We start from the raw sequence: 10,490 nt of genomic DNA, 5'->3' as shown, positions 1-10,490 counted from the left end.
CGGTACCCCCTGTGGTTTGGGGACTCCTTGATTATATGACCTCCTGTAGCTTGAGAATGTTTACACTTCAGATATTGGGGATAAATTTCTCTCTCTCTCTCTCTCTCTCTCTCTCTCTCTCTCTCTTTCTCTTTCTTGACGGAATCTCGCTAGTTCGCAAGGATAGAGTGCAGTGGCATGATCTTGGCTCACTGCAAACTCCGCCTCCCGGGTTCAAGCGATTCTCCTGCCTCAGCTCCCTGAATAGCTGGGATTACAGGCGCCCCCTACCACGCCCAGCTAATTTTTGTATTTGTAGTAGAGACGGGTTTTCACCATGTTGGCCAGGATGGTCTCGATTTCTTGACCTGGTGAAGGCTGGTTAGCCAGCCCTAACATTTCTTAATGGGATAGAATGAATTGTGTGAGTATTTGAGAGAAGAAACAGCCAAAATAAGATGTTTTACTTGAAATTATCATTTATATGAGACATTTACCAGTTGTTTTACATAGTGCTTTTGGTCCACAGTGTGCTTAATTTCCTGGTAAGAAAAAAAAAAAAATTCTCTAAAAATACACAAAAAGAAAATCCTACTAAGTGGTATTAATTTTATTTTATTTGAATGAAAATTACCCCTGTGAAAACTTCTGCAGATTCCTTTTAGGGGAAGAAAAGAAGAATTAACATTACTTGCATGATTAAGCTTTGGAGTCATGCTAGAATATTAGGGGTAATTAATTAAATACTCAGGGCCTAAGCCACTACTACTTAAAAATTATGTCATTTATTAGGAATTTAATACATTAATTAAAAATTAAAACATTTATCATCAGAGTCATCACTATCAAAATAGCACATGAGTAAAAATGTTTTATTTTAAATTTTTATGAATTTTTTATTATTCATACAATATCAAATGCCTACAGAAGGTGACAAGGGACACAAAATATTATGACACAGGCCTGGTGAGGTATGTGGCAAACCAAGTCCCACATACCCTTTCTGGAGGACACAAATGATATCTTTAAGTGACTGTCAACTGTCCATTTGCAGGTGATACTTACAGCTTGGAAGAAGAGTAAAGTATGTTTCCTAGTCCCTGACTAGGAAGAGTGCAGGCTGCACCTAAGGCCACAAGGTTTGTGGTGCCACCATGCTTCTTCCTTTCCCAGTTACTTTTTTCCATCACGTTTATTGTTTGGGTATTTCTACCATGGCAGGTGTGTCTTGTACCATTGATGTACACAACTTCTAATCTAATCCTTTATTCGGCCTCTTATTTTTAAACAAAAGAATCTCAAATTTTAAAGTGCACCAGAATATAATGTTGATGCTGCTAGCTGAGGGGCAACACTTCAGAACCTCGGCTCTAAGAGATATTGAGAGGTTTTTCAGGATAAAACTATGTTGAAGGCAAATGGCAGCCTCTTGATTTAACCCTGGCTTCCTTTAAAATTCAATTTCCTCTGAAATCAGATGTCTGATACACACTGTCAAAGAGCACAAAACAGGAAACCAATGTTCAGATAGTCAGTTTCAATCTCCCTTAAATACCATTGAGTTTGGGTTACAATTTGATGAACAATCTAATTGCTAAAAATCTGCCACATCTTGGTGAACCTGCTTTTGATGTTAAAAGAAAATATCTCTTACCTCACTGGAAGAGCTGCTAGAAGGTTGCTTGAGAAATAATATTAATAATCAAAGTTTAGTGACCAGAAGAAATCCCCAGCATTATTTCTTTAATTATACCGGTTGTTTTAGATAGACCTCAAATTACCTATGTAATCATTAGTATGGTAGATTGAAAGTATTGGAATAAAAACAACACATTAGGTTTCTCAACTGTTTATCATTGATTACCTTTGGAAAACAAACAAAAGAGATAAAAATCACCTTATTATTGAATGGAAATGTCTCAAGAGAATATAGCGCAATTTAGGTGAGTGCTATTAAGGTGGGAAGGGAGAAATTGTTATTTTAAATAAATTCATACATCTCTTTTTAGTTTACTGAGAGAGGAAATTTACAGATATTTCCACATGCCATTGATATTGTAATATTACATGTTAAAAATGTGAACAAAAATTTTTGAAGAAAATAAACATTTCTCACCATTTCATTCATGTTTCTTGTGGTTTTCTTAAATACAGAAGAAAAATAATTAGACTTATTTTCTCCACAGCTTTGTTTATAAAGTATTTTCTCCAGAATAGAAAGGGAAAATTTTCTTTCCCATAAGGAGAATCATAACAAAAGAGTCACTTTTATTATATATGTTTTGTATAAATTATATTAGAATTTCCCATTTAGTAATAAATATACAAGCAATGGTAAACTGGAATGTGAGAACAATGAGGGGAGGATTTTGCCTGCTGTATTCAGAGTATGCCTCAAGTCAAAGATAGTCTTCTCCAATACATGTTTGTCTAATAAATGAATAAACACACTATTATAATAATGTAGGCATTGCCTTGATAAAGTTCATTTTACTCATCATGATTTATTAGAAAAAATGTATCTCCAGGCCAACTAATGTGTTTTTGGTAATGCATATATAATGTTTCTATTATGAAAATACTGATTTAAATTTAAATGAGTCAATTTTAAGAAAAAAATTGCATATCAATCTAAATAGGAGATTAATTTTTTAAGAACAATAATGAAAATTGAGGAATTTTTTGGAATGAAGACCACTAAGTGACAAGTTCTCCACTCCTCATGAGATCTTAGAATTAAGTATATTAGTTGATTTATGCAAAAAAATATGTTGTTCAGCTGAATTATTCACAGAAATTTAAAAAGAGAAGATAACTTTGGTCTCATTCTTTATAAATAGCTTTGGTTTTCAAATTTGATTCCTTTGGAAATCCAGGTTAATTTCAATTTGGGTTAAAGTATCACAATATTTTTCTTTCCTATTTTGCTATAGATGTGCTATCAATATATACCTTACAGGAAGAAGAACAAATGTCCTCCTGAAAAGAAAAGAAAATGAAGAGGGAATATATAATTCGCTTAAATGAGTATAACATAATTTCATATAAATGGATAGCAAAGGAAACACAACATTGTGAGCAAAAGAATGCAGAGACATTAAGAAGAAATTTTTTCAAAGATATCTGTTTTAATAATATAACTACTAAATCTTTTACTAAGACCTTTTTCATATTGCTTCACTGCATTTTGGCAAATCAATGAAAACATCACCATTTTAACAATCATAGCTAAAAATCTCATTTTTAGTGAGAAAATGACCTATGTTTGATGGAAAAAGAGATGTTATCAAAGATTAATACATTAAAATAGTAACATTTTACCTCATTGAGAAAAATGGCCATATTCTTGATCTGCTTAAATTTCTACAAACTAAATAAATTTCTTTTATAATCTTCATCAAATAAAAAAGTTAAAATATATTTAATTTAAGGAGTTAGGACTTACTTCCTGGGAGATGATGACAGATTACTTAGAAAAGGAAAAAACAATAATTACTTACCTAAATTATATTTGTACTACCTATAAGGTATCAGTTTACACTCAACATCCAGTGGTAAATAACATATTTATATTTTTCTGAACTATAGGATGAAGTTGACAAAAGTTTTACTTCCCACACAACTAATTTATCATATTTTAAATAACTAACTTATTTTGATATTGTGTTTTGGGTTATTAATAACTGTAACAACATTTTCCAAAATATGAACCACAAAGAAGAAAAGAAGTTTTTCTATTTCTTCTACATAATTTTAAATTTTCTTCTGTTTTTTAAAGGGGTTAAGCACATTGCAGGAAAAAAAAAGAAAACCCTCAGGCAACACTAAAAAATGTCTTTTATGCACCCCTGCCCAGAAAAATCATTTGGGAATTAACATTTAATATGGACCGAGATGAATATGATTCCTTATTTCAGAAATGTAGAATGATTTCCTGTCACTCTTCTCCCAAGATGCAGAATTTTCACCATAGTTTCTGAGCTAATATCTTTATCATTGGGAACTATTTAAAGGAAAAAATGCACAAATTTAATCTGGATAATTTGAATGTGTAGATTTTTGGTCTTATCACATATAAAGACTTAGTTTAGGGCATATCATGTGTTTACTAAGTGGAAGAATTAAAATGTCTTACCTCTCTGGAGGAGTGATGCTCCATATGCTATATAAAAAACAAAAAGATATACAAGTTTCACTTTTATCACTTATTTGAAATGTAAATCTGTCTTTCCATTTTGTTTCTTTTGTTTCTTGGTGGCAAGGGAATTTTACTCATCTGATTCTAGGAACCTTTAGCTGCATAAAGTGTCTTTGCAAAATTATTTTGGTTTCCCATAATGTTAATGAACAAATCATTGTATACCTCAAGTGAATTCTTGTCATGGTTTAATATATTTCTTTTAGGAAGTAGGTAGGTTCTTAGTTTTTGAGTATTAACTGTTACACAGTTTGAAATATAATTTTATTTGTAAATGTGCCACCAAATCTTAAAGTGTTAAGACTCTGGTGTAATATTTTATTTTACTTCACTTATAGTGTTAGATTTAAAAATATTGGGCGAGTGCTTCTGTCAAGTGGCATAAATAGTTGAAGATTAATTTTTAAAATATGAAAACCTGTCATACAAGCTCAATTTTGTACTTATGTTCTCAACAGATTGTGACAAAGTTAGCTTTTAATATCTGTGGTCTGTCACTTGCTAGTGAAGCCACCATATTAGTTGAACAAAATTGTTTTATTTAAACAAAAGATCGAAGGCAGTTATTGACTAGAGAGAACAGGAGCAAAGTCAGAGTAGATCATAAGAACAATCAAGCTGGTGGGTGTGAGATTGCCAAAGTATTACTATTATTTTTTTATTTACCTAACTAGAATTGTTATCTAGCTTTGCCCATGAATTGGCTCTAAATTTAAGAAATAACAAAAACTTGTCAAGACTTATGTGAGAGATATGAAGACATAGATGAAGCAAAGAACTCTGATCACCCTAAATAAATGGTGTGCTTATGAGGAGTAAGATGCTGAGTATGGGAAAGGTATGGATGGTGCCAGCTACAGGGTAAGGAAAAAAAAAGACTGAGTTACTTCTCAGGAAGCGAATAGAGTAAATGTGTGCGTGTGTGCTTGCGTGCGTGCGTGTGTGTGTGTTTTCAAAGTACTTCACTCAAAGTAATATTGCCATCCTTATCATTTTTTGATGTGAATATTAGTATATATTCTCTCAAGAAAAATATAATGCTTTGAGAAATTGAGGAATTGTTTTGCATTAGGTTATTTTGCAAGTAATTTACAAAGTCACCCTTGTTTCCTGTCTAATCTTCCTAGATTCTGAACTAATGTAATCAAGAATGGAGAAACTCTATCACTCATTTGAGAGATGGTTTTGGAGTCTACATTTTATCTGTGGCTTTTCTGCACTTTCAAAGAGATTTGCCACGGGAATGAAAACAGTTGCCTGGTGAATGCAAACAGACGGAGACGGAAGTAAAGGCCGTTTAACCTGTAAGTAAAAAATCTCCACAGAACTACAAGAATACATCAAAGTGTGTCCACTTTCATATCTTATATAAGGCAGGGCCGATGCTGTTTTTGATTATAGGTTTAAAAGTTCACACACTTAATTTCCTTGTTGCCCACCTCTGCCTTCATTTGCATAAAATATTTACCCTTATATTTAAATTAGAATAGATACTTATAAATGTTTCATTATACTTACATGCTTTGCAAGAGCAATGGCCAAAAGGCAAGTAAAGATGAAGAACTTCATGTTTATTGAGTCCTATAAAACAGGTGTGTAGCAAATCAATAATAATTTAACTCCCTAAAATCACACATTTCCTCATTAACTCTGTTTTAATTCATCATCACAGATAACTGGGAAATAGAAATGATCGATAAAAGCAGATTCATTTGAGAAACATGGGTATGAATATGACAAGTTTTTTACTTTAATACATTTTTAAGATAAAATTTATTAATAGAACATAATATAAAATAATGGTTTCTAAAATATAAAAGGTATTTTCAGGAATAGAAAATTAGTAGGAATATTGGTCCTATGTAGAACTGGTTAATTTATTTATTAATTTGTTCATTCAGTAAATAATTGCTACCACATGCCAGGCACTGTTCTAGACATGAAGATATGTTGATACACACAACAGGTGTAATCTACCAGGCCATATTATTTACAATTCTTCAAACTTATGGAGAACAATCACTAGAAATGCAAAATAGAGCAGAGACTCATTTGCAGATTTTTTCTAGGTGAGCTGAAAATACAGTATGGCAAGAAGTAGCAGGTAGAAATAATACTGTGTGGGTGCATCTGACTTCCTAGTTGTCCTAGCTTGACCTGGGACTGGCTACTGAAGCTTAGCAAGTCACTGAACATCTCTGCCCCTCCTTTCAGACATTTTAAGTAGTGAAAGACTTTACATGATTGCTTTGACATAAATCAATTTCCAATAGTATGATACATATAAATCCATGGATTTTTCGACCACATATCAACTCAACTTTTCCTGTGATTAAACAAAGAACTGAAAAATAAAGTTACGTTACTCAGTATCTTGCTCATTATATCTTACAAATATTGAATTAATTATTTTTAAAGAACAATTTTTTCACACAGTTTTAAATATGCCAGTGAGCCGTAAATATGCAAATCTAAAGAATGTGCACACATAGGTATTATTTTATGTCATATACAGAGATTTGCATTATCTGCTTGTTATTAATTTCTTACTCTATTAAAATAACTAATAAAAATCTGATATTTGTTTACTTTTATAGGATAAAATGATCTTTATGCATATATATTAATTTTACAATCATTTTATAAAAATGTTTTAAAATGATAAATTCATAATTACACTATTGCCTCTTAATATTTGAAATACATTGATCATTTATTGCAGTTTATCAATTTTCATCATTATATTTTTCACGTGAAAGGAAACTAGAACATGGACAGATGTTACTTGAGAGTTAAAGAAATACTTTAACTTGTTGGTAATTAAGAAATTTAGAAATAGGTGCAGTTACTAAGTATCTGCTCTTCCCAGACACTGTGCTAGGTATGTTTTAAATACTATCTCTAGTCTTCAGAACAACTATGTTAGATAAATGTTTTGCTATGTGGATACCAGACAAAAAAGTAATCCAGGAGGTCAGGAATCAAACACACAGTGCCCTGGATTTCCAAAAATTTCATTATGTTGACCTTGCCCTTAAAATAAGGCTTTGACATCATAAGATGGAACAGCATAATTAACGATTTTCAGTGTCTATTTCTCAATCTTAATTCTATCCATAGCATCCAAATGGAGATAAATCAGTAGCTCATGTTAGTTATAAAACAACCTCTCAAAGAATCCTAAGGTATAGTGGCATAAATTTCTTTAAATAAATTTTGCAGATCATCAGGTTTTACAATATCATTAGGGATGTAGAATAACAAAGGGATACATGAAAATATTACCTTATTTCCTAAATGGTAGATAAGAAATCTAAGCAGAGGGAGACCTTAGGCGGGTTATCGTAGCACTATTTAAATCTTACTCTTGTGTGATGTGGTCATTCAGTGGTTTGAAATATCTACAAGAGATTTGAATTCTAAGAAGTCATAATGATTAGAAATTGTTTCTCCATTTATTTTTGTAACACGTATTCCAAGAAGTGTTTTCACTCAGGTGGATCTAGAACATGATAGCCAGAAATGAGGATGTTATTATGTACAATGATTATCTATATTCCAGTTTGTATGTCTTACCTCTGCCAGGTATTAACTGCGTGGCTCAAGATAATTTTTTATTTTTCTTTATTTTTTGTTGTAATAATATAATCTTTTTGTTAACAGACTTCTGCCTACTTTCTGCTAGAAAATTGTTTTCTAGATCAGCAGTATCTTTTTTCAAATTTATGTTTTAAATTGGCAAATAAAATTGTATGTATTTATCATGTGTAACTTAATGTTTGGAAGTATATATATATAGTGAATGGTTAAATGTTGCTAATTAACAAATGCATTACCTTACATAGTTATTTTTTGTCATAAGATCACTTAATGTCTATGCTCAAGAATGCATTATGTATTAACTGTAGTCACCATACTATACAATAGCTCTCTTGAACTTCTTTCTTTTATGTAAGTCTAATTATGTATCCTTTGATCAACATCAGTCTCTGGCAACTGCCATTCTACTCTCTACTTTTATGAGATCACTTTTTTGAGATTCCAATATGAGATCATAAAGTATTTGTTTTTCAGTGCCTAGACTACTTCACTTAGCACAATGTCCTCCAGGTTCATTGATGTTGTCACAAATTACAGAATTTTCTTCTTTTTATATCTAAATAGTATTCCAATGAGTGCATATATTATATTTTCTTTATTTATCTGTTGATGAATACTTAGATTGATTTCATATCTTGGTCACTGGAAATATTGCTGGGGTAAACATGGGAGTGCAGATATCTCTTCAACATCTTGATTTTATTTCCTTGAGCTAGAAGCCCAAGGGCTAGCTCAGTAGGTAGGGCATGAAGCTCTTAATTTCCTTGGGCTATGCATCCAGTAGTGGGATTGTTGGATCATATGATTGTTCTATTTTCAGTTCTTTGAGGAACCTCCATATTGTGTTTCATAATGTCTGTACCAGTTTACCTTGCCCATAACATGTACGAGTGTTTTTTTTTTTTTTTTTTTTTTCACTTCACATCTTTACCAATATATTTATCTTTTATCTTTTGGATAATTGTCATTCTGACAGGTGTGGAATGATATGTCATTGTGGTTTCAATTTCCGTTTGCCTTATAATTAGTGATTTTGATCTTTTTAAATATATCTGTTGGCCCTTTGTAGTCTTCTTTTGAGAAATATCTATTCTGGTCTTTTGCCCATTTTTAATCAGGTTATTTGTATCTTTACTATTGGGCTTTTTAGTTTGATATGATCCAATGTGTCTGTTTTTGCTTTTGTTGCCTATGCTTTTGATATCATATACAAAAAAAAAAAAAAAAAATCATTGCATAAACCAATGTCGTGAATATTTTCCCTATGTTTTCTTCCAATAGTTCCATGGTTTCAAGTCTTACATTTAAGTGTTTAATCCATTTTGAGTGATCGTTGAATATGATGAGAGATAAGGGTATAATTCTATTTTTCTGGACGTGAATACCCCAACATCATTTATTAGAAACTCTTCTTTCCCCATTGTATTTTCTTGATGTCTTGTTAAAAGTCACTTGATGTCTTGTTAAAAATACATGATTTTTTTTGAGGGGGGCGGGGCTCTCTATTCTGTTCATTTGGTCTACATCTCTGTTTTTAAGCCAGTACCATGTTGCTCTGGTTACTATAGCTTTGTAGTATATTTTAATGTCAAGTAGTGCTGTGCTTCCAGCTTTGTTCTCTTTTCCTCAAGAATCCTTTGGTTACTCAGGGTCCTTTGTGATTCCAATCAAATATCAAGAATTTTTTTTTGTAAAGACTGTCATTGATATTTTGCTAGGGATTGTATTGAATCTGTAGATTGCTTTGGGCAGTATAAAAACTCTAGTTTGCTAATATGTTGTTGAGGATTTTTGCATCTATGATCATCAGCAATATCAATCTATAGGTTTAATTTTTGTTGTTACTTTGTCTGATTTTGGTGTCAGGATAATACTGGCCTTATAGAATGAATTAGAGAGAATTTCCTTCTCTACAATTTTCTGAAACATTATGAGAAGAATTAGTTATTAGTTCCCATTGAATGTTAGGTAAAATTCAGCAGTGAGGCCATCAGATCCGTGGCTTGTCTTTGATGGAAGACTTTTTATTACTTGTTCAATTTCTTTACTCATTATTAATCTGTTCAGATCTTTTATTTCTTCATAATTTATTCTTGGTAGGTAGTATGTTCCCAATAATTTGTCTATTTCTTCTATGTTATCCAATTTGTTGTGTGTAATTGCTCATAATAGTCTCCTATGGTCCTTTGTATTTTCTGTATTATCAGCTGTCCTTTTTCATGTCTGATTTTATTTATTTGAGCCTTCTTTCTGTTTTTCTTAGGTAATCTAGCTAAAAGTTTGTTCATTTTATCTTCTATAAAAAGCAAGTCATCATTTTGATGATTCTGAATTGTTTTCCTAGTCTCTATTCCATTTATATCTGTTCTGATATTTATTATATTCCTTCTTCTTTGGGGTGCTTAGTTTTGTCCTGTTTTTTGAGTTCCTTGAGGTGTGATGTGACATTGTTTATTTGATATCTTTCTTCTTTTTAGATGTAGACATTTATTTCCATAAACTTCATCTTAGAACTGCTTTTGCTATATCCCACAGGTTTTTGTATGCTGTGTTCCCATTTTCATTTTTATTAGGAATTTTTAAAATTTCTCTTCTAATTTCTTCACTGACCCGTTGGCTGTTCAGGCATATGTGGTTCAATTTTCATGTATTTGTGAATTATCCAAAGTTCCCCCTGTTATTTTTTCTAGGTTTATATTGTAATGATCAGAAA

This window comes from Mandrillus leucophaeus, unplaced genomic scaffold (assembly GCF_000951045.1).
Source record: "Mandrillus leucophaeus isolate KB7577 unplaced genomic scaffold, Mleu.le_1.0 Scaffold837, whole genome shotgun sequence".
NCBI classification, from domain to species: Eukaryota; Metazoa; Chordata; class Mammalia; order Primates; family Cercopithecidae; genus Mandrillus; species Mandrillus leucophaeus.
The sequence above is the reverse complement of the archived record's forward strand: the minus strand, read 5'-3'. Positions refer to the sequence as shown.